Genomic DNA, 26,539 nt, shown 5'->3' with positions numbered 1-26,539 from the left:
CTGAACACCTGAGAAGAGATGATGCCAACCCCTCAGAAGACCTCAGATGATGCCAACCCTCAAACAACATACAAAACTACAACATTTTGCAATAAGTTTGATCGCAACATATAATCATTGCTGTTAATAGTGTTAACCATCTGTTTGATTACATGACATTAACTAACTGCTTGATTTTTACCGTACATTTCGGCCATATGGACATCAACTTGAGATAGTCACCACTGATAAGCTATTACTAAATATAATGTAGAAACTTAAATTTTCTGTAAAACTGCTTTGCAACGATTTGCATCGTGAAAAGCACTATACAAATAAACTTGAATGAAGATCAACATGACTGAAAAGATGACGGGTGGAAACAGAGTGCATTAAATTTATCCCCACTGGCTCTCTTGGCCCTTCATTACTTAGTGGGCAGCTTTAGAGTAAGTGCCAGAAGAAGCATTAGCTGAATTAGCATTAGTAAAACTCCTCTTAAATGGCCCACAATTCTCCCCGAGGCTCAGCCAAGCTGAAGAAAGTAGATGGAGACAGGGATGAAATCTAGTCGCCTATCCTGTCTTTACCTGACCACAGTCAGAAATGTTTACATCAGATAAAACATTAAAAACATGGCATCTTAAAAACCTGTTTTTGGCAGTGGAATTTATATGGACAAATTTGAATTTGAAGACTCCATTTGTTACAAAATAAAATGAACAGATTTCTAGGAGGAGGTGAAACCCTCTAAATAAGATCTACAGTAGGGCTGGGCAGTACAGCTAAAAATGTACAGTACTGTGCAAACGTCTTAGGCCATTAGTATTTTCACCAACAAAAAATGGTTTTAAGCCTGTTATTTCTATCTTTTGCTGTAGTGTGTCAATAGGGCTGTGTATTGCCAGCAAAGTCACGGTATCACAATACGCGACTACACTAAATTTAACCTAAGCAGAATTCAGTAAAACAGCTGTTTATTAAACACTGCATACTAATAGGGCCATTGCTAACCATAGGCAGAGCAGGCAGTTGACCTCTGCATTATAAAGGGCCTTTCATAACTATACCACAGTATAGCCTAGGTAATGGCGTAGATTTCATGTTAACATTGAGCATTCCTCACCAGGTACAATATACTGTTTGCATCTTGTTGCAGCCCATAAATAATAATGTAGTTCTAATAAATATATATTTCATTTTCAATACTTATTCAAATATGTTGATAAAAACATCTTTACATTGCTGGTAGGTTATCACTGCACAAATGAACACTCTCTACATTTAAAAAAATAAAAACAAAAATTAGAAGCATTCTTAACTAATAATTGTAAACTGTAACTTTACTGTTGCTCATGAGCACATTCAGTCACTCACACAGATTGCGCTGCGTGCGCAAACACACATTCAGCCAAACTTCTCAGCGCTGCCCCGCAATTTTATCAGTCTTTCTCAGCAAGGAGTTGGTAACATCGTTTATGAAGCAATTAAAGCCACTGCTTCACTGTTAATAGAGAAACGTGGCAAAAACAGAGGTAATTAATACATACACAGCCTCTCTCTCGCTCTTTCTCTTTCTCTTTCTCTTTCTCTTTCTCTCTCTCTCGTGAATGAACACTTGATGAATTCTTTTCTGAGAATAGAATATTGAAGTGGAGGTCGCTAAACACAGTTGCCAACTCTTGCAAGACAAATAAGCAACCGCAGCTTCAAAAACAAGCCCAAAACAAGCCCAATCATTTTTGATGATTTATTGTCATCAATATTATTTATTATCAATTATTTATTACCAATAAATGATCCTGCAACATATTAAACTGAAACCACTCTTTTATCTGAAAAGCAAAAACAGAAGCTATTTTACAAAAATTAGCAAAAAGTGGGAACAAAACTCGTCTCCAATCACCTGTGAGCAGAATATGATTGGAGATCTGGGAAAGGAGAAGAGCTTCAAAGGGGAGCTGTAACATAGCCACATATTTATAGCCTAAAATATATAGGGGTCATTCTATGGAAATGTCCATTTTTCTGTCCCTAGTCTTTACAGAAATATTACGCTTGAAAAACACTTGGTTACAATTTTTTAAAATATATATTTTAAAATGAAACAATGTGTTTTTTGAACAATTACACCTTCTTTAGCCATCAATGTGGCAATATTTGTTTTTAATTAATTATAAAGAATTCCAAGCACCACAAAACTGCTGGTCCCCACAGCCATGTACAGAGGGAAAGTGCTTTATTTTGAGGTCAAAAACAGGGTTTTCTTCCATTTATAATAAAATAATGTATACACAACTATCAAATAAATGACATTAAAAAAAAGCCACATAAATATTACAAAAAAATGTAAAATATTATTATAAATTATATATTAAATTATAATATATTATATTAAAAAAGAAAATATTATATAATATTATGAAAAATATTATTAAAAAGATTTTAAAAATCATTAAGCTCATTAATCACCAGTCATTTATGAAATCAAACTTCATCCATGAAGTCAAAAGTAATCTAATAATGTGGTTTAAATGTTAAAAAAGAAATACATTTTAAGACATCTTGCCATACCAGGCTATTCGAACCAAATGTATTTACTCAGTATTAGGACATGACTACTTGTTTTTTATTACAGCCCGTGATAATTAATACATTACAAAAACATTGTAAAAATTAGGCTAAAAGAAAGTCATCCCACTCCTCTATGTCTACTTCTGTCATCGCTTGGATTACAGCGTCACGCGCCTTCTTTTTGAATGTCATCCATCTAGAATGACATGAAGAAACAGAAACAACTGAGACAGACTAAATCCAGAAGAACTGTGGCAACTTACCTCATTAGTGAGGTAATAATGGTGCTGTTCGTGAAGCTGATAAACTTACAGTTTTGCTAATGATAGAGAGGCTGCTGAATACTCTTGAAAGATGTTTTATACCGTACATACAGTTTGTACGGTATAAAACCATTATGCCTATGGAGAGTCCCCATAAACCACAAATACCAACATGTGTGTGTGTGTGTGACCATTGAGACGCATTATGATTCTTCAAAGATATGAATCTTTGTTTATTGTTGTTTTTATGAAGGCTGCATTTAAAATCCATTTGCTTCATAATCTGTGGCGGCACGTTTAAATGGGCATGACACATGAAGGGGGAAAAACTGCAAAACGGCACTGTGACTGAAGGCAATGATGTAAAACCAACTCATTTTCTTGCTTAGTGACTTACGAGAAGTGGATCACAGGACATAAAAGAACTCATAATGTGGCTGACGTGTACATAAAATATATAGTAAAAGTCACTGAACCAAAAAAACTCTGGTCAGTATAAAAGTGCAAGATAAAATATATTTTAAAGGGGTGGTTGACTGGTTTTTTTCTAGGCTTTATTGTGTTTATGGGGTGTAGTCAAACGTGTTCATGCTTCGTTTTTTTTAAAAACGCATTATTTTTCACATAATTTACCTTTATTCTACACTGCTCTGTCCCTTCTCTGATAAACGCCCCAATTATTTCCTGGTTTTATGAAGCCCCTCCCTCAGAAATACGCGATGGGCTCAGATTGATTAGCTGGTCCAGTGTGTTGTGATTGGCTAAACCCCTCAGCTCAGCGGCATGTGCTCCGGATGTATTGTAAACAATGAAGTTGTCAATATTGCTTATCAATTTGAGCCTGATTGAGACCCAGAGAATATTAGTGAAGAGGATTGCAGATATTGTTTATGCTCAAACAGCAACATTACACATTAACTAACGTTAAAAAAGTGAAATCGCAATCAACCACCCCTTTAAATTAATGAGCATGTTTTGTAGTTTCCTATTTTCTCCATACAGTAAGTTGCATTTTCTGAAATTATTCATGTAGGTTTAACATATCTTAAATTTTGTGATCAAGAATATAGTCCAAAGAAAGTTACTAAACCAGAATATAGTGTGCTCTTTTACAAACATATCCCTGCTGTGATGGAGCATCTGCCTCCCCTCAAACTGACGCTGCTCGGCTACATCCAGACTCACAGCGGGAGCGCGAGGTAGAGAGGACTGCTACAATGGAGTCATATTTGCATTGTGTGATGGAGCATTGTGGATGCTTATCATGTCTTTAATCCAGCACTGCATCTTACATTTCACATACAGTTTCTTTGCATGCACAAGATATCCTCAAGATCAAGGTACAGTGTGATGACAAGTGACCTCCAGTCATTTACGTCTGCTCACTGATCTGTGTCTGAGAGACAACAGCAGCCACAAGCAACTCTAGCATGCTGCCTTACCTGACTGTTACTATGTCGTCTCAGCCTCAGATGGCATGCCCACGGGCCACCCACAGTCCGTTCACACAGCGTCTGATGCATACTGCATACAAAAATGAACTCAGCATTGCTAGTCTGAGTTTCCAGGAATATAAAGGTGATATTTACAGTCTTCATGCTCTTTTTCATTCAATGACCACATATGCTAAGCGACAAAACTGACAAAAAAGTACAACATTAGCACCATAAATGTAGTCCATGCTAAAAAAATCTGTCTACAAATGTAGAAAATTCTGGAGTGCTGCTGCTCTCCCTAAAAGCGGAGAACACAAAGGGCAATAGCAGAAGACCTCCTGAAAACCCTACAAACTGTGACTACAAAGACTTGGTTCATGTGTCCACTACCAGATAAATACTGAACAAGATACTGTAGGTGTTTATAAAAGGACAAGTGGGAAATCACTGCTGCCAAAAAAGAGGAATGTCTTATGTTTGCCTTAAACCATGTGGTTGTTTCACAGCGCTTCTGGGAAAAAGTTGTGTTGACAGTTGAACTTTTTGGCAAAAATGCATGTTGTGTTTAGAGGAAAAAGGGCACTGCACACCAACACCAAAACCTCATCTCAACTCTGAAGTGAGGTGGAAGGAGCACCATGGTTTAACTGCCTAAGGGTCTGAACATTTTTCAATCATTGACAAAACAATGAATTTAAAAGTGCATCAATACATTTTTACCAGAGAATATCAGGACAGCAGTTCATGACTTTAAGCTTTAGAGAGGTTGAGTGATGCAACAAGACAATGACACAAATCATACAAAGTAAAACCAACTAAAGAATGTTTGAGAAAGAAGTCCTCACCTTATGCAAGTTGAGATGTTGTGGCATAACCTACAGAGAGCTGTGCTATCAAGACAACCCAAAAATGATCATAAGCTGTGGGGAGAGATGATCCAAACTAAGTCAAAAGTCTTCAGGAAGAAAAGCTACAAGAAATGTTTGATGGAGGTTTTGTTGCTAAGAGAGGATCTACAAAAGACTAAATTCAAGGTTTAAATTCAGTTACTTTCTCCATTCTGCACTGCCAATAATTAATCAGTGAATTCAATAAAATAAGTACAACTGTGCATTATTAGATCAGTCAGACTGTGTTTGTCTGTAATTGTTAGTTCAATTAAAATCAGGCTACATTTAATAAGTAACCAATGTAGAATCCAGACATTTTTGAAGGGTTCACAAAGTCATTATTAAAACTATAAAAAATTTAAATAATTTCACATTTTATATATATAGCGTTTAAAAATTGAGACGGCATGTTACAGCAATACTGGAAGTAGAAATTGGGATTGTGAATGAAGTAAACGATGTAAAATCAACAAATGTTATTGCTCAAAGAGAATATAATCACAAGACAAAGGAATTCATAATTAGACCGCTGCGTACAGTAAATACGCACCAGAAGCCACTGAGCCAGAAAATGTTTTTAGGAAACTGCGAGATTAGTAGCCAATTAAAATGTTGGTGAGCATAGTTTGTAGTCTGCTATTTCCAGAGGAAAAAAAATCTATACAGGTTTGGAACAACATGAGGGGAAATAAATGATGACTGAATTTTCATTATTCCTAACCAGTTCCAACGATTAGTGTACTGGAGTTTCTCTAGATGAAAAGAATCTATTAAATGTTAAATAATCAGATGAACAGGCTCAGGTGTAGAGCGCCCCAGCTGGGCCTGGGGATGGAGTGGGAATGATGCATGGTCGACAAGCTAGTGTAATAGAGACCATTCAGCAGCCACACTATTCACAAAGACTCTGCAAGTGTAACAGCTGGCACAAAGCAGCACACAGTGAATTCTTGAGGCAATGGATTGTGGGATAGCATAGTCTTCCACCACCTGCTCAGGGGGAGATATGGCTTTCTCAAAATGAGCTCTGACCTCTATCTCTCCTCTGTGAAACTCTGAAAGCACTCTAAATAACAGCCGCTGGGTAAATCAACATAGAGGACTGGTGGAGGGAAGCTGCCTGACCCGCACGTCTTCACTGTGCTCAGGTACAGCCGTCTCAGCAGGAGCTCAGACAGCTGATGCCTAGAGCACACAAACACTGAAATGACTTTGAAGTCTGGTCTGATATCTAAAGGAATACCAACCATCTTTCGCCATCATTTCCTTTTTATGTTTATTGTAGTGCAAAGTATTTTGCAATGGGTTTTTGAACTTGTGTATTTAAAAACACCTTGAAACAGCAAGTTTGGTTGAGAAATGTAAGTAATATCAAACAACACATATCTTGTGTTTTCACATATCTAAATACAGTTGTATTTCTTTAAACTGAATAATTCATTCATAGCAGATTTATTTAATGACAGAGTAAAATAAAGCCACATAACACCTTAAAGTGAACACTGAAGGGGAGACACTACAGGCAAAAACACTGTTTTTTCATGCACCTGTCAATTTTGAGATTTTGGGCTTTTTGGTTTTTCATAAAGTGTTTTTTCAGACTAGTAGAACGAAAACATCCAAAAGACACTGTTAAGTGCTTCTTTTATAGCACTTTATCTATTTGTATCAATAGATTTCAATTACAATACATATTTTTAAAGGCCGTTTTCTCAAAATGAGTTTTTTCTCTTACACTGAGCCATAAATCTCCACTTCAGTAGCACTTACACACACCAAACTTTACATTTTTATTCCTGTCTATATCCTGAAGGTTTTTACAGAGGGATTTGTTCATATATAATTTGCTTGATTATATACAACATTTTAATCCCCCCAAAAATGTCAAAATATAGTGTTTTCTGTCTGTTCTAAGTATTTTCTGAATTATGGAGTGACAAAATGAGATACCCAAAATTCCCTCTGTAAAAACTTTTGACTGTAATATGTCAAAAAAATTAAACAAAAATTTTGAATTTTGACTTCATCCAGTGTTTAGATTTTTGTACTAGAAATGTATGCAAATTAGTGCATATTTCATTAAATAATGCATCATTTGCATATTTAAACCCAACATTTTATAAAACTTGTAATACAAAAATTTTTTGCAATTATCAATGTAATCAATCAACTAGGTAAGTAAGGCGATAACTATTAGTAAAAAAAATTACCCTATTCACCTGCAGTGTCTCGCCTGAAGTCAAAGTTGACCTATTTACTTTCTTAAGTTCCTGGTCTGGTTGTGAGCGATTTATCGAAGCATTTTGTTCATGCTGTCTTGTACTACTTCGTAAATATTTAATAACTTGCTCTTCTCAAATTTCCTTTTTGGCTGATATCATATACAGGATAGGTCACACAGGCTATTAGATGATTTAAAAAAAAAGGCTAAGTAGCTATTTAGACATTGTTTTAGCACATTAGCATTCAGCCAGGATCTATTCTGGTAAAGTAACAGCTACTATTCACAATCTAATCAATTCTTATGGTTCGGAAATGCCTAAAATTACAGAAGTATAATGGGTTGCAAATCGCAATTCAGGTTGCCTTTAAGATTATGGGTTAATATGCACAAGAGAAAATCTGAGTAAAGAAATGGATAAAAAAATAAAAATGTACTAATGTATATAGAAAATCTTTACCCATTAAAGTGAGGGTTCATTTTTCCATTGTTAAAGTGCCCCTATTATGGGTAATGAAAGGTTCATATTTTGGTTTTGGGAGTCCCCAACAACAGGTTGACATGCATGCAAGGTCAAAAAACACTTTCATTGACTTATAATATGCATTTATTTTTACCTTACTTGCTCAACGACTCCCAAATGATTCTTTAAGATTCATTTTTTCCAAACCCCTCCTTTGCGTGACGCGATGATTGGTCCGATTGGTCTCATTTTCATTTCATCATGCCTGTAACGCCTGATAAGGCAGCATTTGTGTGCAGTGCTGCTTTTTGTACAGCGTTACCGGGGAAACAGCTATTTTACTGCTCCAAAAGTGGAACCAAGTGGCAAAGAATGACTTTGCATTTTCATTCAGACCAACACGAAAAGACCAACAAGTGCTCATGTCAACATGAAACGGCTTGGGATTCGTTTTAAAAACGACTTGTTTCAACGATTCAGAGTTGACTCTTTCTTTTGAAAGACAATAACTTTATACACGGTGCACTTTCAGGTTTAAAACTTTGCAGGATGTTTTCATTTACTCAGAGCTGTGTTACACACTGCATGAAAAGTCATTTTCAAAATTCCATAATAGGAGCACTTTAAAATGTTCCTCAGGCAGAGCAGATGGGGGTGCTTTGAGGGCTCAAACCCCTGCCCAAAATTAACCAAAAGTGCCCCTCTCTCAATTACCAACAGTAATATTGTGGTCAATAAAACAAAATGCAATTGAACACGTATAATACAGTAACAAATGCCTCAAAACTCGGAAAATACGTTTATTTTTACTTATGTCAGTCTGAGACGTCATTGCCAATGTATTGCTATAGACTGTATGGGTCTTAAACAAGCTCAAATTTCAGTGAACAATGTGAAGTGGAATGTATCTTCCTGGTGTTATTTATAAATCGTTTGAAAACTACGTAGCCACTCTCTGTTTTCAGTTGTTGTTGTTATTTTTTAAACAAACCTGAAATTGCTAAAGTAGAAGTATTCTCATTAAGTGTTTAATTTACTCCTATTTACGTACTGCATATTGATATACCATTTACTATCTGATGAAACTATCGTTGTTGGTTAAATGAAGGCCAAGTGCCACCGACAGGTCTATTATGTTTTATTGTCCCTTTTTAACATTTGAGCCCCTGCTCCTGAGGAACTCTGCACGTCCCTGATGTTCCTATCCTGGTTTGATATTCAGAGAAAACTATTTGTAATTATAAACAACTTGAAATAAAGTTTTGTTTTTAAACATGTTTTTTTTCCACCTTTATTAAAAAATTATTCAAAAAGTGATTTCACTTTTATATGTGTCTAAAGTGGTTTGTGCCTTTGAGGAATATATTTCAAAAGCAGCTCTTGCATTGGCAAAGAGACTACACTAACATGAGAATATTCAAATAAGAAAACATTTGCGATTAACATCTTACTGGCCTCAAAGCAAGTGAAATATTGAACTTCATCGTAATTCTTATGCATGCACATGGAGACTTAGTTGAACAATCGTCACTCCTTATGTATCGTCATTATTAAGGTAAAACCATAAAGTTTTAAAAATCATTGTAACCGTAATAGAACAGAAGAGTCTACACCGCAACTATTACAATAACTTTTTTTTTTTTTCAGCTAATGAATGATAAAATCATTGATACAATTAAAATCCTTGATATTTTAGAGCATGCTGTGCAATCACGTTCACAAAACATATCTGAAGCACCCACTTAGAACAAACAATGTTATTGTCCTAGTTTTCCAAGTCCTGACTGTGGCAAAAGGAGGAGTTGGGGATGGACTAAGGTAATTTGCTCCTGAGCAAGCAAAAAAGCTGCTGAATAATACTGAATAGACCTTATATAGGAATGCTGTGATTGGTGTTGTATTCCTACAGGTAGATGTGCATCAGCTGAGAGTCAGCCGATGCAAGCTTGACTCACGTGACCTGCCAGAACTAACGCTATACGCTTAATTTCTGAATTTCTGAATATCTGGCTAAATTTGCCAGCCAGTCAAACAAAGAACAATCTGTTTGAAGGGAGCAGTCATTATTTTTATAGTTCTGTTTGGTGCCAAAGTTCCACACTTCTCCTTTAATTTAACTACATTTCCACAGACCCAAGATATTCTGAATGCATGAAACACATGGCAACACAGTATCTATGGAACTATGTACGTGCGTAAGAACAGACTGTGAAAAGTAAAGACGTCTGCTGGATTTTGTGAAAGTGAGCTCAACACTTTAGCTGTGGACTGTATCTGTGCCTGCGGCAAAAGCATTGACTGTCAGAGGAGCACAATCCCCCCAAAGCTCCCCTAGGGAAAGAAAATAATCTTTAAGTGGGGTGAAGAATGTTACAAGCCGCCAGCTCTGAGACAATTACTTCATGTGGGAGAAACTCTTTAATCGTCTTCCTTTCAGAGCGTTAAATTGTAGCAGAAGCTCAAGTATACTGAGGGATTTCTCTAACGCTAACGTGATGAAGTCTGTGGACGCTGATCAAGGTGATTGCTGAACATTCAAAAGCACAAAGCAACTACTTTTGTGAGAATGTTTCAGACTAGTTCTTATATGATGGGTTGCAAGTCTGTTCAGACAATGGTAAATGCAAACAATAAAATGCAACAAACTGTAGCCTATAAATCAAGGATAGTGATCCAATCAAACTGTACTTTGGCCCAAATTCATCTGTCACTTAGCAAAAACTAGACAAAATAGGAGATGTCAATACGGGCAGGCTGTGTAACACATTCTCCACCTCAAAAACCACAGAAAAAATATACAAGGTTAAAAACAAAAATTGACACAGAATATATTAAATGCATAAAATATCATTGTGCTGAATTTTCAGCTGCCAAGAGCATGAAATCATCCAAATTTAAGAGGCACTTAGAAATGAAACACTATAAAGCAACTTAAAACAAGCCAGTTGAGATTTTTGTTTTTCATGGCATTGTTAATAAATTACTATAACTAACTAACTAACTATAAAATAATAAAATTGTACCCAAGTAATATATTTGTTGACAGATGATCTGAAAAATGTAAAAAAAAAAAAAAAACTGAAAAAAAAAAGAATTTAAAAGTTAATTATTTAAAAGTATAGCTGAACATAAGTTCACAAATTAAATATATTGTTTAAATTGTTACTGCATTGAGTTATTTTGGAATACATTTTAAATGAATAAATTTATAATAAATAAATTTTAAAAAGCTTGAGATTCATGCTTGGTATGAATACTGGTTCGGTTAGGGGTGTAATGGTTCACAAAATTCAGTTCGGTTCGATACGACACAATGGTGTCACGGTTCGGTTCAGTAGAGGGGTAATTGGTTACATGACAATGTTGGAAATATTTCTGTTTTAAACCATGATGGCGAGTCAATGGACATCACACACAAGCAACATGCAGATTTTGCGCAAGAGTGTGTGTCTTAATCTCAGTCAATTCACTAGGCTATAAGCAGAAAGTGAAAGTAAAAACAGAATGACGGGGTAATGACGGAGCTTTCGGCATCTGACTCCACAATTCTGTCAGAGACGACGAGAGACGAATCTACTTCAACATATGCTGATAGCGGTATATACTGTAGCTGTTTCCATTTATTCCCTTAATATTTCTAATATTTAAAAAAAATGATATAAAATAATAATAAAAGGCCTAATAAAAATAAGAATGTAAAAGGCCTACATTAATTGGAAATGCCAAATATCTTAATATTGCAAACAATTTATGTTTTTGACAATATCTCTGGCTATCGTCGATACAAGATCATCGTCTCTTGTCGCACCCCAGCAAGGGGAGGTTATCGCGGGGCCTTTCACAGCGCGTGCCCTGCGTGGCCGTCCACTAACGTTAGGCCACTGGGCAGACAGCACATTGCCTGTTACATCGTTTAGGCTGTCTTGTTGAGCGCAGTGGCACTGAGAACATTATATTTCACACGCTTTAAGCTGTTTTATTTTCCAAATATAATAGGATTATGCCGAGTTCACACTGAACGATTTTAGCCCGATTTTTCACTTGCCAACGGGTTTTGATAAATCGCCGACAAATGCTCGATATCGGAGGCAAATCGGAGCTCGTTCACGCGAGTGACAATCGCGCAGTGTGAATTGTCGCCGACGCCTGTGAAATATTTGGCATGCTAAATATCTGGAGCTGTCAGCGATTCACAATCCTGCTGTGTGCAATGATTTCTGACTGAAAACTACATCGGCGATGACCTTCAGCCAATGAGAGACAAAGATACAGGGCAGAGGGAAGTTCGGTGAGGAGTTATAGATCATATCAGTATTTTAATACAATATATCATACAGAAACAAGCACAAACACTTGACCAGCCGCAACATCAGCATAACAAAATTACTATCAAAACAGTCCCTGTTCCCTGCATAATCTGTTTTTCTTTTTGTAGCTGGAAATCAGCTCACAGACAATTTGCAGGCTATATTTTTTTAATACTTCCAGTCTCACTGGAGAACAACGGGCTTACGCACGCAGATTCTCGCGTTATTTCCTTATCACTTCTCGCGTGTGTTTTGTTGTGAAACGCAGTTTGCGGATCAGACAGAGTTGTCGGCGATTCTTCCTATTGTGAAATCGTGCAATGTGAAAGCCCCTGTCGCCGATCCATCGTGCAGTGTGAATACAGCAGCGACTGAATGCTACCCCAGATAGTCACGCAGTGTGAAAACAACAGCGATCCGACGAGTTTGAAAACTGTGCAGTGTGAACTCGGCATTAGTCCAACGAATCGAATCGAAGCCTTGTACCAAACGGTTCAATATGAATATGTGTATCGTTGCACCCCTATACACACACAGACAGTAGGTCCATATATATTTGGACGCTGACACAATTTTCATAATCTCGGCACTGTATGCCACTAGAATTTAATTAAAATGAAACAATCAAGATGAAATTGAAATGCAGACTTTTGATTCAAAGGGTTGAACAAAACATAACATAAAATGCTTAGGATTTACAACCATTTTTATACACAGTCCCCCATTTTCAAATGAGGCTCAAATGTAGTTGGACAAATAAATATAATATATTATAAATAAAAATAACATAAATAAAATTTTAATTTTTAATATTTTATTTAGAATCCTTTGCAGGTAATGACTGCCTTAATTCCGGAACTCATGGACATCACCAGAGACTGGGTTTCCTCCTTTGGCAGACCTTTACTGCAGCTGACTTCAGTTATTGTTTGTTCGTTGGTCTTTCTGCCTTTAGTTTTGTCTTCAATAAATGAAATGCATGCTCAGTCGGGTTGAAATCAGGAGACTGACTCTGCCATTGCAGAATGTTCCACTTTTTTTACCTTCAAAAACTCCTGGGTTCCTTTTGATGTATGTTTTGGGTCATTGTCCACTTGTACTATGAAGCGCCGTCCAATCAACTTTGCTGCATTTGGCTGAATCTGGGCAGAGAGTATATCCTTGTACACTTCAGAATTCATCCGGCTAATTCTGTCTTCTGTCACATCATCACTAAACACCAGTAACCCAGTGCCACTGGAAGCCATGCATGCTCATGCCATCACACTGCTCCACCATGCTTCACAGATGATGTTGTTTGCTTTGAATCATGAGCTGTTCCAAGCCTACTCCATACTTTTTTCTTCCCGTCATTCTGGTAAAGGTTGATCTTAATTTCAACCGTCCAAAGAATGCTTTTCCAGAAGTGGTCTGGCTTTTTTAGATGTTTTTTGGCAAAGTCTAATCTGGCCTTGTTTGCACCTTGTGGTGAAACCTCTGTATTTGCTCTGGTGAAGTCTTCTCTTGATTTTTTTTTGTGATCAACTTTTTATTGTCTTTCGATTAACAAAATAACATCCATTCAAACAAACAACAGGGAGGGGAAACAACAGACATATTATCAATAAATTTTACAATCTGAAAAAAAAAAAAAAAAACTTTATATGGTCATCATTCCTTTATATAGTCCAAAATGTTGGAAGAAAAACATTGCCATGCATCAATGCATCATTAATTCGTGCTGTTGTACATTCACAAGTCACTATTTTAAGGAGGCTATGAATCCAAAATGTTTTTAGCACACATGTGCAGAGTAAACCCCCAGGTGAAAAAGAAATATAATTAAATTGTGCTTTTTCAGACACACTTAATATATTTAAACTATACTATACTAAGTGCATATTAAATGTATTATTTTGAAACAACTTTAAGTATACTAAGTGTATTTCAAGGTATGTTTAAGTTCAATTTTAATCTATTTGCAATATATTTAATATATTGAAATTGTGTTAAAATGGAACCACTTTAAGTATATTTCTTAAAATACATTTAAAATGTACTCTTAATACTTTATGAACTACAGTTCGAGTATATTTTAAGCATCATTTTAATGTACTTCAAGTACATTTCAATTGTATTTCAGCTCATTAGAAATGCATTAGCACTATACACTACTAGTATATTATAAAGCTTTTTTTCAGTATATACACATGTACACACTTTTCTAGAAAACTTTAATGTATTATATATTGTTGTGTACATTACAAATATTCATAAAGTACATAAAAAAAGTACAGCAGCATATACCTTGGTGAAAAACAAAACAAAAAAAACATACTATTAAATGTATTAAAAATGCACTTGAAATACAAGTGTTTTTAGTATATTTGTATTACTACAAACATACTCAAGTACATTTTAAAACATTATACAAAAAACATAATAAATGAAAAAAGACTGAAATGCTATGGCAGAGCTATCTTATCAATTTGTAGAACATTTCAGCTATACCTGTATTACTGAAAAGTACAGAATTTGACCTCAATTAATAAATAAAAATTACAATGCAATTTTCTGAAGAAAAAATAAATAAAAATTTACTGAAAAACAAAGTGCAGAAGTGAATAGCTGTGTGTGTGCAAAGACTGAAGATGATAAAGTTCAAGCAACAGAATAGGGAGGAATGAAGGGGGTTTTGGAGGTGGACGAGGAGATGGCGTAGGGATGGTGAGAGGCAAAAGTGCGGGGATGATGGCAGGATGTAGCGAAGGGATGGTGATGGGAGGATGACGATGATGCCCTGGTGGCTTAGATGGTGTTTAGCACATGACACAGACACAGAGCATCCCAGTGCTGGCAACACACGGTGGAGTCAAGTGAGCGAGGAGCCAAGATGTAGATGGTGTGGCTGCCGACATCTGGGGGCCGACCGATGGAGAAAGAGCTGGTGGATCCGAAGACGCAGACGGAGGGCCAATGGAGCTGAACGTCTTCACAGGTTCCGGAGACCTGGGCACAGCCGCAGCGACGAGCATCGTTGGTGGAGCCAGAGTACCCGAGGACTGGGGCGATGTCGGTGTGACCGAGGACCACGGTGTACCCGACGGTAAAAGGCTACTGCAACCAAAGAGGTAGAGGGTTGGAGCGCAGCAGACGGCCTGCATTTTCTGCAACTAAGTGCTTGCAATTCAGACACTGTAGTATTTGAAGACTGCTTTATCACAGGATCTGTGAAAGGGAAAAAGAATTGATATAAAATTAGCCAATAACAGATTTGCATCCATGATGTATTATAATTTGCATTGATATTCATTAGAATTTAGTTTACCTTTTGACAATATCCTCATCAAGCTTGACGTATGAGTGTCCATTCTTATCCTCTTGTCTGTCGTCACTGTACAACACTCTATGAGTTACATTGAACATGTGATTAGAAGAAGCCCAACAACAGCACTTACAGTGAGCAGAGTTCAAGTACAAACTCACTGATATTATTTGATAAATTATTTCAATAAAGAAACCTGTGAGTATTACATGGTATGTTGATAATTGTAGTTTATTGTAACCTAGGGTATTTCACATGAATATGTCTGTTGTGGTAATGCTAACATACACTCTCTTCACCTCTGTTGCCATGATTAAAAAAAAAAAAATTATAAGTTGTCCTAGAATTTTTCTTTTTTTTTTTTTTTACAGATTTTTACATGAATGACTGAAAGGAAGCACAAATTAGCCACCTGGAATGGACACATTGCTAACGCTTTTGTTCCAAGATTGACCGAATCACCCTCCATTAGGCCTGATTCAAAAATCTCTATAACAGAGGTGATACGATATTAAAATATACTTACTATTCCCGTCTCTCCACTCAGATTTCAGTTTGTCTTCTATAGCAGCTGATCAGAAAAACAACATGTTAATATACCACACACACACACACAAAAAGTAAATGATGATTGAAGATTTGTTTTCTTTTTAAGAATGACAGTACGCTGAAAACAATGTACCTGTTCGGTAATATAGTCAAAAACCTTCCTAGTCTCAGCAGTTTCAGATGTACTGTATGCTCTCTTATAAGCAACCCTTCTTACAATTTTATCTTTGTTCTTATCTGTAATGAGAAATATAGGCTTTATTAGAAAATAAAGGCGATAAGATTGTCAAGCTTGAACAAATATAAACACCTATCAACGAACATTACCATAGTTGGGTGATCAGCTCAAGACAAAGTAATCGTACGTTCATAACCATGGTTTTTCAAAGATCATTAACCTCATTACAATGAAGCCAAATTGTTCAGGAAATCAGAAATAAATAGGCCTACACAACTTCATTTTGCAAATAAAAAATATTAATGTTGTACATGTTATAAAGACTTTTTTTTCTGCCAATGCATGTGGCAAAAACATGACTGGTACAGACAAATAACATTAATTAAATTTCAAAACTTACCTGAAGTCAGTCACAGTGAGGTTCCAAAAGCCAGATGCCATACACATTGTAGAAGCTGGTAAAAATAAGAGCATACTACTATATTTTCTAATTAATTTCATAGTTCCCCCAAAACAATTTGAATTCTGCCATCACTCACACTTAAGATGCTCCAAGCCATCTAAGACTTTTGTTCATCTTCAAAAGAAAAGCGCAGATATATTTTAATGAAATCTTTATGTCCCTCCGATGAAAGATGATTTACCAAAGATGTTCACGTTTGAAAAAGTTCATCGCAAAAAAAAAAAAACATTGCCAAAGTAATCTATATGAATTGCGTGGTTTCCTCCAAGTGCTCTAAAGATACACGATCGCTCTGTATAATATAACTGTTTAAATTTAGACTTATATTCACATTCAAGGCACATTTGCACTCACATCATATTTGATTTACGAAGCTCGCTGGTGCGAGCTCATTATCATACAAACCAATCAGAGCCGTTCAATGGCTCTGGAACCAATCAGGTTTAGTCAGTGTGTTGTTTGAATTTAAACACAACTAAGCACAAGATTTAAAAAAAAAAACATTTTTTTAAAGCATTTCAGATATTATGTTGAAATCCTTGTGGGAATTTCAGTAGTAGCTTATTAAAATTAATGTATCATGTAAAGGACAACAGCCTAATCAACCAAAGTATAACGTTTTAAGTAAAACTGAACAACATATTAAACAACATATTTTAAGTATTGCAATGCTTAATAATAGTGGACAAACGTTGTAACATTGTAAATGTTAAATTTTTTAATTTTTTTTCAAATATCATACTTTTCCAAATATTAAAATTATAAATACATAAATATTTAAAATATATTGCAGTAGGCCTACACATGGTTATAAAGTACATTAAAAACCCACTAAAAGTTTAATCATTTTGTTATGTTCTTACACAATGTAGACATAAAATATACTTTAAGTAAGAGTAACATAAGTGTGTTTTCTGTAAATACACTAAAATGTCACTAAAAGTTTAGTATATTCCTTAAAAGTGAAACTAAGCATATATTTACTACCGAAGTAATTCAAGTATACTTTTTAGAAATATATTAAAATGCAATTCAGTATATTTTAATGCACTTCAAATAAGCATGTTGGGAATACAAATGTATTCTAAACATACTACTTGAATTTCAAGTATATTTTTAATACATTTAATACTACATCTTTTCCACCTGGGGGCCAGTTTTGTATTATTGCCTTCTTTGCAGCTGTAAAAACAGCAAACAACATTCTCTTCTTTAATGAACTTATACAGAAGTTAGAATCGTCATTGAGAAGACATAAACCTGGATTAGACACGTAATCAATTTGTAGTAAAAACGACGAAACAGAATTCACATGAGTCCATAGATTGACAACAATTGGACATTCCCAAAACATGTGCAGAAAAGTACCTGCTGATACAGTCAAGTCAAGTCAAGTCACCTTTATTTATATAGCGCTTTTACAATACAGATTGTGTCAAAGCACTTAACAGTATCAAATTGGAGGATAGAGTGTCAGTAATGTATAATGATAAGATTAAACACTCAATTTTCAATTTTCAGTTAAAGGCATTTCATTATTGAATTCAGAGATGTCATTGTCTAGCTCAGTTTAGTTTAAATAGTATCTGTGCAATCAAATCGGCGATAATCGCTAGAAATTAAGTGTCCCCAACTGAGCAAGCCAGAGGCTTGTGTTACAGTGTTACAGATATGACAGTTATAGGTCGATTGCAGTTTCATTTTAAACCTCTTGTAAAGAGTTATGTATGCTCTATGGATGATTTTGAAATGGATAAGACGGTGAGCCAAATTTTTAGAAGTTAAGATTAGATTAGACCACACCCTCTCCCAGTCGACCAATAAATCAAAACCTGTTAATTCACGATTCCAGATAGATTTAATAGAAAGAGACTTTGCAGTGTGACCATTAAGTTTACTATATATTAAAGAAAAAGATGGCCGACCAGAGGGTGGTGCGATCCAATCCCACATAGGATGAGAGGAAATAGGGGATGCCCAGGGAATTCCATAGACCTTGAGAGCAGAACGTAACTGAAAAAAAGACAAAATATGATGATGCTGGTAAACAAAACTTAGTTCTTAGTTCTTGAAGTCACCGCATGTGTTTATGCCCAATGTAGACCAAGAGGGGTGGACAAATGGCCGATTTCAACATAAAAAATTAAAATTGTGCCATAAGGGTGCGTTGTTACAAAATTTGAAAGGACCTCCCATCATTTACATTTACATTTACGCATTTAGCAGACGCTTTTATCCAAAGCGACTTACATTGCATTCAAGTTACAGTTTTTACATTTTATCAGCTCTTGCTTTCCCTGGGAATCGAACCCATGATCTTAGCGTTGCTAGCGCCATGCTCTACTATTTGAGCTACAGGAAAGCCATCAGACGTTCCACCTTTTTCCAGATCCTAATAGAATTGGCCACAACCGGGCCAAATTTATATTTATCATTTTTATTTCCTATGCCAGCAAATAAAATATCTTGGAGCCTATGTGGTTTAACCTTGTCAGCTTCGATCACTCTCAATGAAACTTTAGATTGAGGATCAACCCAAATATGAAGAGCCTTAAGTTGGAACGACCAATAATATAATTAAAAATTTGGCACAGCCAATCCTCCTGAAAGCATAGGACGCTGCAATGTGGCAAGTTTTATTCTGGGTCATTTACCACTCCAAATAAACTGGCAAAGTATGGAATTGATCTCCTTAAAGTAACCTGGAGGAGGGGAAAGTGGCAGCAAAAAAGAAAATTAAGCCAAGGTAACAAATTAATTTTGACTGTGGAGATTTTGCCTTGAAGAGAGACTTGAAGATTATTACATCTTTTTGATCTTGACTAAAATGTTATTAAAATTGTTTCTGGCAATTTTATGAATGTCTTTATATATGGTAATACCCAAATAGATGAAAGAATCTTTAATAGGAATGAATGAGGGGAATAGGAGTATTAACATTAACATTGATTGGCATTAAAGCAGATTTGGTCCAGTTTATCTTGTACCACAGTAAACTACTAAAGTGATCAAATTCCTTAATTATACTGGTTATTGATGTATCAAAATGATCTAAATATAAGATAATGTCATCAGCATACAACGAAATAATATGATTATGGTCATGAATCTTAATCGGTGGAACGTCAGAGTTCCTAATGGCTTGTGCTAGTGGTTCAAGGGATAAACAAAACAATAAGGGGGAAAGTGGACACCCCTGCCTCGTTCCATGCTGTAAAGGGAAGGGGAAGGAGATAATATTACCAGTTAAGACTGATACCTCAGGTGAGTGGTAAAGTGTCTTAATCATAGAAATGCAATGTTCACCAAACCAAAACATTGCATAACTGCCCACATATAGTTCCACTCTAGCCTGTCAAAGGCTTTTTCTGTGTCAAGTGAAAAAAACACACAAGTTAATCAAGGTCCTCCTTGATTAAGCTATGAATCACTTTCTCCATGTGAGAGGCAAAAGTTTTAGCATAAACTTTTAGATTGCATGGGATGAGTGATACTGGTCTGTAGTTGGAGCAATCTAACGAATCTTTACCCTTTTTAAGAAGCAATGATATCAGAGATGTTTTTTGGTCTCTATGAAATGTACCATATTCAATTGCAAAATTAAATGAATCAAGCATGAGAGTCCCTACCACATCCCATATTTCTAAATATAATTCAGGAGGGAGGACATGGAGCTCCTCCAAACTTAACGGGGCCTCCAAAGAATCTTTATCCATCTATGTGATCCGAGGCAGTTCTAATTTATCCAAGTACTCTTTACAAACTGACTCATCAAAATCGGTTTTGGTTTTGTACAGATTTGTGTAAAACCCTTTAAATATGTTGTTAATTATCATAGGATTTGTGGTTACCTGGTCATCCAAAAATGTTATTGCGCTGATGTATGCCTTAGACTCACATTCCCTCAGCCTGAGGGCCAATAAGTGGCTAGGTCTCTCAGATTCAAAATAATATTTTTGTCTCGTCCTATGTAAAATAAACTCTGTCTTTGATTGTGAAAGCAAGTCATATTCCTCTTTCGAGGAGGACAATCATGTAGCTTGTTAATCAGAAAAATTTTGTTTTTGTAAGTTTTGAAATAATTGGATCTTATTTTCTAATTGTGTAAATTGGCGGGTTTTGCTTTAGCAAGGGCAGAAGAAAAAGTGACCACCCATCACTAAAGGACAATCCATCTGCTCAAGTAATATATTGTAAATATTTGTGAAAAATACACTATCTGCCTCATTCGGGCAGTAAATGGAGACCAGTGCTAACCTGTCATTATGTATTTTACAGCGTATAAAAACAAATCTACCTTCATCATCATTCCCAGTATGTTCAATAGTTAAATGTAACTTCCTATCAACTAAGATAAGCACCCCCTTAGTTTTATTAGGAGCACAAGAGAAGGCTGCCAGTTTGTAATACTTGTTTTGAAAACGTGCCACATCGCATTGTTTTAAATGAGACTCTTGTATCAGGGCACAGGATATCGATTTACGGTGCAAATATTCTAATATCCGGGTACGCTTAATTGGAGAATTTTGGCCATTCACATTCAATGATAAGATATTCAGAACATGCATTGTGTGCTCGCAATGCCAAGATTCTGTCTAAGTGAAAAGAAACAAAACCAGTGCCATACTGCCAGTGACATTTAAACATTAGTATGTATCCTAGATACCAATCCACCTAGATGCATTAAAAGAAAAGCAAAATAAATAAAAGTATTGATGTCTGTTGAAGGGCATAGAAAAAAACAAGAACAAGAAATGACAAACAACTGTGTATAAAAACCAAAGCAGACCTCACATTACCGAGAGTGTAGGTCTGCATAAACAAGAGAAACAAATGTTGATGCGTGACCAGTCCACAAGACATGTCCCCAAAAGGCCCACTGAGCCAAAAGCGTAGTGATTGAACCTGCTCTCCATCAGCCCGAATAATAATAATAACAATAAAGAAAAATAAAGAAAATAAATCATTATTATTTACCAATCAGCGGATGAACGTACAGGGCAGGGGCAAGATTCCAGAAAGAAATTAACAAGTGTTCATGGCCACCTTGATATTGTCCTCTTCAGGGCAGTTAGGATCACCACAGACCTCATCGTTAATTTTCCCTCGTTGAGCTGAGAGGATGGAGACGTAGCTTTGTAGCACTGCAGAATACGTCTTCAGTGAAAGTGAAGTAACAAAATCCTCCACCTTTCGAGGAGAGTCGAACATCATCTGTTCACCTTTGTGCCGTAGTTTAATTACCGCCGGATAGGTGAGGAAGGGCTGGAGACCAAGTGCTGTCATCTTCTTCAAGATTAAAGAGGATTAAAGCTCTTTCTCCTGGTAGCTGTGGCTGGACTAAAGTCGGGAAAAAATAGTAGCGTGAGTATATTTCACCGGATATGCCTGCCGAGCAGCCTTCAGGATCGCCGATCTGTCATGCCATCTTAGTCCACGAAAGATGAGAGTACGATCTGAGTTTTTCCTTCCGTCACACACGCGATGGGCCCGGTCAATCTTGATGTCACGGCCTTTCAGGGAAGGGATCCACTTGGAAAGATTAGCTCTGAGGAAACCAGCTGCATCGGAGCCATCCGCCCCCTCCGGCAACCCCACCAGTCATTTCTCCTGCTCCTATCTTCAATGTCCGTTATTTTTTCAGTGAGTTGCTCCAGCTGATTTCTTAAGTTTGTGACTGTCCTCCTATCCTCACGTGCAGCTGCTTGAACGGAATCGACCCGGTCACGTGTCTGTTTCGCGGCTAGCTTTTCAACTTCTGCTTTTAGCTCTTTTACAGAATCGTTGGTCGTTTGTATATCCAAATGTAGATCACGGAGTGCTGGGGTCAGTACAGAGTCTATCGCTTCTCTTACAGTCGAAGCCACTACCGAATCGAGAGTACTTTGTTGCTCTTTTAGCACTAGCTTGATACCGTTAGCTATAGCAGCGTCGAGATCCTCTCTGGAGATGGTGGAATCTTAGAATTTTTTCTTTATTGGCGATTGTTCACTCTCTCTTTTCCGGCTGTCCTTGACTGCTGGGGTACTCATAGTGAGCTAAATAAAGCGTGGTTCAAAATTTACTGACAGGACATATACAATTTCTGACAAAGTGAGCACAGTGAAGGACTATGCATTGCTGCCGAAGGGTCACGTCATTCCAAGTCTTCTCTTGATTGTAGACTTTGACAATTTTGGCTCCCACAAATTGGTTATGTGCACATGTGGAACACAGATTAGTCTTGTCACTTTAAGAAGATAGTCCTAATTTCAGCTCGTTGTGTGTATAAAAGACACCTGTCCATAGAATCTGTATCTTCCATTCCAACCTCTCCACTACCATGTGCAAGACCAAAGAGCTGTCAAAGGACATCAGGGACAAGATTGTAGACCTGCACAAGGCTGGAGTGGGCAACAAGACCATCAGCAAGAAGCTTGGTGAGAAGGAGACAACTGTTGGTGCGATTATTCAGAAATGGAAGAAATACAAAATATCCATCAATCGGTCTGGAGCTCCGTGCAAGATCTCACCTCATGGGGTAAGGATGATCATGTGAAAAGTGAGGGATCAGCCCAGAACTGGCATCAGCTCGACTCGTCGTGTTTGGAGGAAGAGAAATGCTGACTATCACCCCAAGAACACCATCCCTACAGTCGAGCACGGAGGTGGAAACATTATGCTTTGGGGCTGTTTCTCTGCTAAGGGTACAGGACGGCTTCACCGCATTGAGGGACCAATAGACGGGGCCATGTATCGTAAAATATTAGATGAGAACCTCCTTCCCTCAGCCAGAACACTGAAAATAGGTGGTGGATGGGTCCTCCAGCTTGACAATGACCCAAAACATACCGCCAAGGCAACAAAGGAGTGGCTCAAGAAGAAGCACATTAAGGTCCTGGAGTGGCCTAGCAAGTCTCCAGATCTTAATCCTATAGAAAATCTGTGGAGGGAGCTGCAACTTCGAGTTTCCAGCCAAGAAACCTTAATGATTTAGAGAGGATCTGTAGTCATGTTTTGCAAAGGGGTCAAATACTTATTTGACTTACTAAAATGTAAATATTTCTACATTTCTATGCTGCTTTTTTCTGGATTTTTTGTTTGATATTCTGTCTCTACCAGATAAAATAAACCTACCGTAAAAATGATACTTTTTTTTTAAGTGGGCAAACTTACAAAATCAGCAGGGGATCAAATAATTATTTTCCCCACTGTGTGTATGTATATATATATATATATATATATATATATATATATATATATATATATTAGGGGTGGCACGGTACATGTATTCGTACCGAACCGCCACGGTACGAGCATCTCGGTTCGGTGCATGAGGCCTGAACGAATACACCCTCAATCAAGAAGGGGGCGCCCGCAGTAATGCAACGCTGTTTGATAACCGCCAGCAGAAGAACAGCGAATGCCATGAGTTGCGTGCTTGAAAACAAAGCCCCCAGACAGTGACCATGTGCTGATTCTGAATGCGTCTCTCACATAGACTGACAAAGGAGTATACTTTAAAAGTTTGTGCACTCAACTGTTTGCGATTTTTTATGTAAATTATAGGCTTTGTACTTCAGTCGCGTTCCAACAGTGACACAGAGGCGCGCGCTGATGTTTGTATTTTATTTTGATAAAGTACCAACTTTGCTGGAACAATGCTGGAACTGATGTGTGTGTGTGTGTGTGTGTGTGTGACGCAATCACTTCAACTGTTTCCTTATGCCAGCAGAATCAACTTTAAACACGTATCGTCTTAATAATGCATCACTGTATAAAGGTCTGCTTTTATTTATGTACACTCACAATGAAAACAAAACATTGTTATTTTATAAGATAAAGAAAACAAATAGGATGTTGCTTTCTGCCGTTTTAGTTTCCTTTCTGTGAACAAATTAAGCGTCACAAATATTAACTGAAACTCAGCATAGGCTACATTACGTGTCGCACTGTTTTTCCCCCCCTTGTTTATCTGTAAAGTAAATCAAATATATTTCAAGAATTTATTCCTTGTATGTATATATGTAGGCCTACTGCAGATTATATATATAATGTAATATAATATTTAATATTACTACTGTACTACTCTCTGTTCAAAATAAATGAAAAGAAACCGAGCATAGTAGATTTGTTGTTTTTTTCCTGTTGTACCGAAATCGTATCGAACCGTGACCCCGGAACCAAGGTACCGACCCGTGACATTAGAAAAACAAGTACACACACACACACACACACACACAGAGACAGAGGGTTTCTGCAGGATTTTTAAGCTCTAATTTAAGACTTTTTAAGACCTGCACAAATAAAATGAATACCATATTATCGGGGTAGGGCAATGTCTATAGTTCCATATTAAACTGTAAAATTACTGTAGAAAGCATAATTTACAATTCAGATACAAGTTTTCACAAAAACAAAAAAGTGTTATAAATTGATGAACTTTACATTTCAGCCTTTAAACCATTTTAAAAGAAAATGGATGTCAAAATTATTAATTATTATATTGATTTAAACAATTAATATCAATAAATTATTAAATAAATTAAGTAACATGAATTAAGGGTGTGCGATATTGACAAAAAATTATATCTTGATATTTTCTGGGATTTTATCGATAAGGATAATTAGACGATATTTTGCCGAGTGTGTTATTGTGCTGGTATCTTAAAGATTACCGTGGACAGCTGACTCCTGAATTTTTTTGATATTCTTCATATTCTGTGCATACCTGTTAAAATTTGGGTACCAAAATCCAGGAGACTCTCGCGGGGCGGGGCGGGGCGGAGTGGGGGATGGGGTGCTTGAGATGGGGTAAGTACATACATAGTAAATAATAATTTATAAAAATAAAAAGAATAATTAATATTTAATAAATAAATATTAGAACTGTTACATAGCTATATATGTAACAGTGTTGTTTACATGGCTTCGAGACAAGAAATTAAATTCTTCCGTCCAGCTGTTGTTAAAATGTTAAATTCACGAATATATTTTTCTTCGCCAGAGCACCACCTGACTCTTCTTCCATTTCTACCACTGATGGTAGATTCAACTTCTCGCGTCTACTACTTGCGCAGAAATCTACAGCGTAACTGTATATACACTATATTGCCAAAAGTATTTTGTCACCCCCTTCTAATGAACAGGTTTGACTACTTTAGTAATTTCCATGAGTACAAATCTTAATGTTTAAGCATATAATGATATTCTAGGGAATTGTGTGCTTCTAATTTTAAAGCAACAGTTTGGACAGGACCCTTTTCTAATCTAACATGACAATGCCTCTGTGTATAAGGCAAGGTTCAAAAAGAAATGATTGATTCAGTCAGTGTGGAAGAACTTGACTGGTCTACAGAAAGCCAAGTCCTAATCCCAGCTGAACACCTCTGGTGTGACTTTAAATGCTTATTTCCCCATGTCCCCATATTTCAAAAGGCTTATAAATCATACAAAATTAGTTTTTTTGAGAAAGTAAAAATGCACTAAGTTTCCTATAAGGGGTCGGGTTAGGTGTAGGGCAATAGAATATACGGTTTGTATAGTACAAAAACCATTACGCCTATGGAATGTCCCCATAATTCAAATTCAAAACAAACGTGTGTGTGTGTGTGAATACATACACATACATTTTTTAATGTATTTATGTCTTTAAAACTATATGAACTACTTAGGTACTGTAGTCTGAGAATTGTGTGATTGTATCGATACAGAAAGATATCTTTTTAAAATAATATTTTTAGGTATTGAGGGTAATGTGACTTCAAGGATCAGTGAATAAAACAGACAAAAAACTAAAATCTAAAAGACTAAAATCACACACATATCAACATCAGACATGCGTGCGTACGCACACACACACGCACACAGGTTGACTGGTTTTAGAAAAGACTAATGAGCTCTACAGTGATTGAGGATGAATTTAGATCAGCT

General features: G+C 36.5%; 1 protein-coding gene and 1 long non-coding RNA gene across 5 annotated transcripts in view; both read right to left on the bottom strand.

Annotated features, from left to right (window-relative positions):
• Positions 1 to 26,539, bottom strand: part of klhdc8b (kelch domain containing 8B) — a 155,427-nt gene that overhangs the window by 107,311 nt on the left and 21,577 nt on the right. The window lies entirely within an intron of this gene.
• On the bottom strand, positions 12,928 to 17,320 carry LOC131532026 (uncharacterized). The gene is made up of 4 exons (XR_009268836.1): positions 16,120 to 17,320; positions 15,964 to 16,008; positions 15,441 to 15,518; positions 12,928 to 15,340 (listed from the first exon to the last, which is right to left on the bottom strand). It is a non-coding gene; the product is annotated as an uncharacterized LOC131532026 (long non-coding RNA).

This window comes from Onychostoma macrolepis, chromosome 23 (assembly GCF_012432095.1).
Source record: "Onychostoma macrolepis isolate SWU-2019 chromosome 23, ASM1243209v1, whole genome shotgun sequence".
In the NCBI taxonomy this organism is placed as follows: domain Eukaryota; kingdom Metazoa; phylum Chordata; class Actinopteri; order Cypriniformes; family Cyprinidae; genus Onychostoma; species Onychostoma macrolepis.
This window is presented reverse-complemented; position numbering and strand designations above follow the sequence as displayed.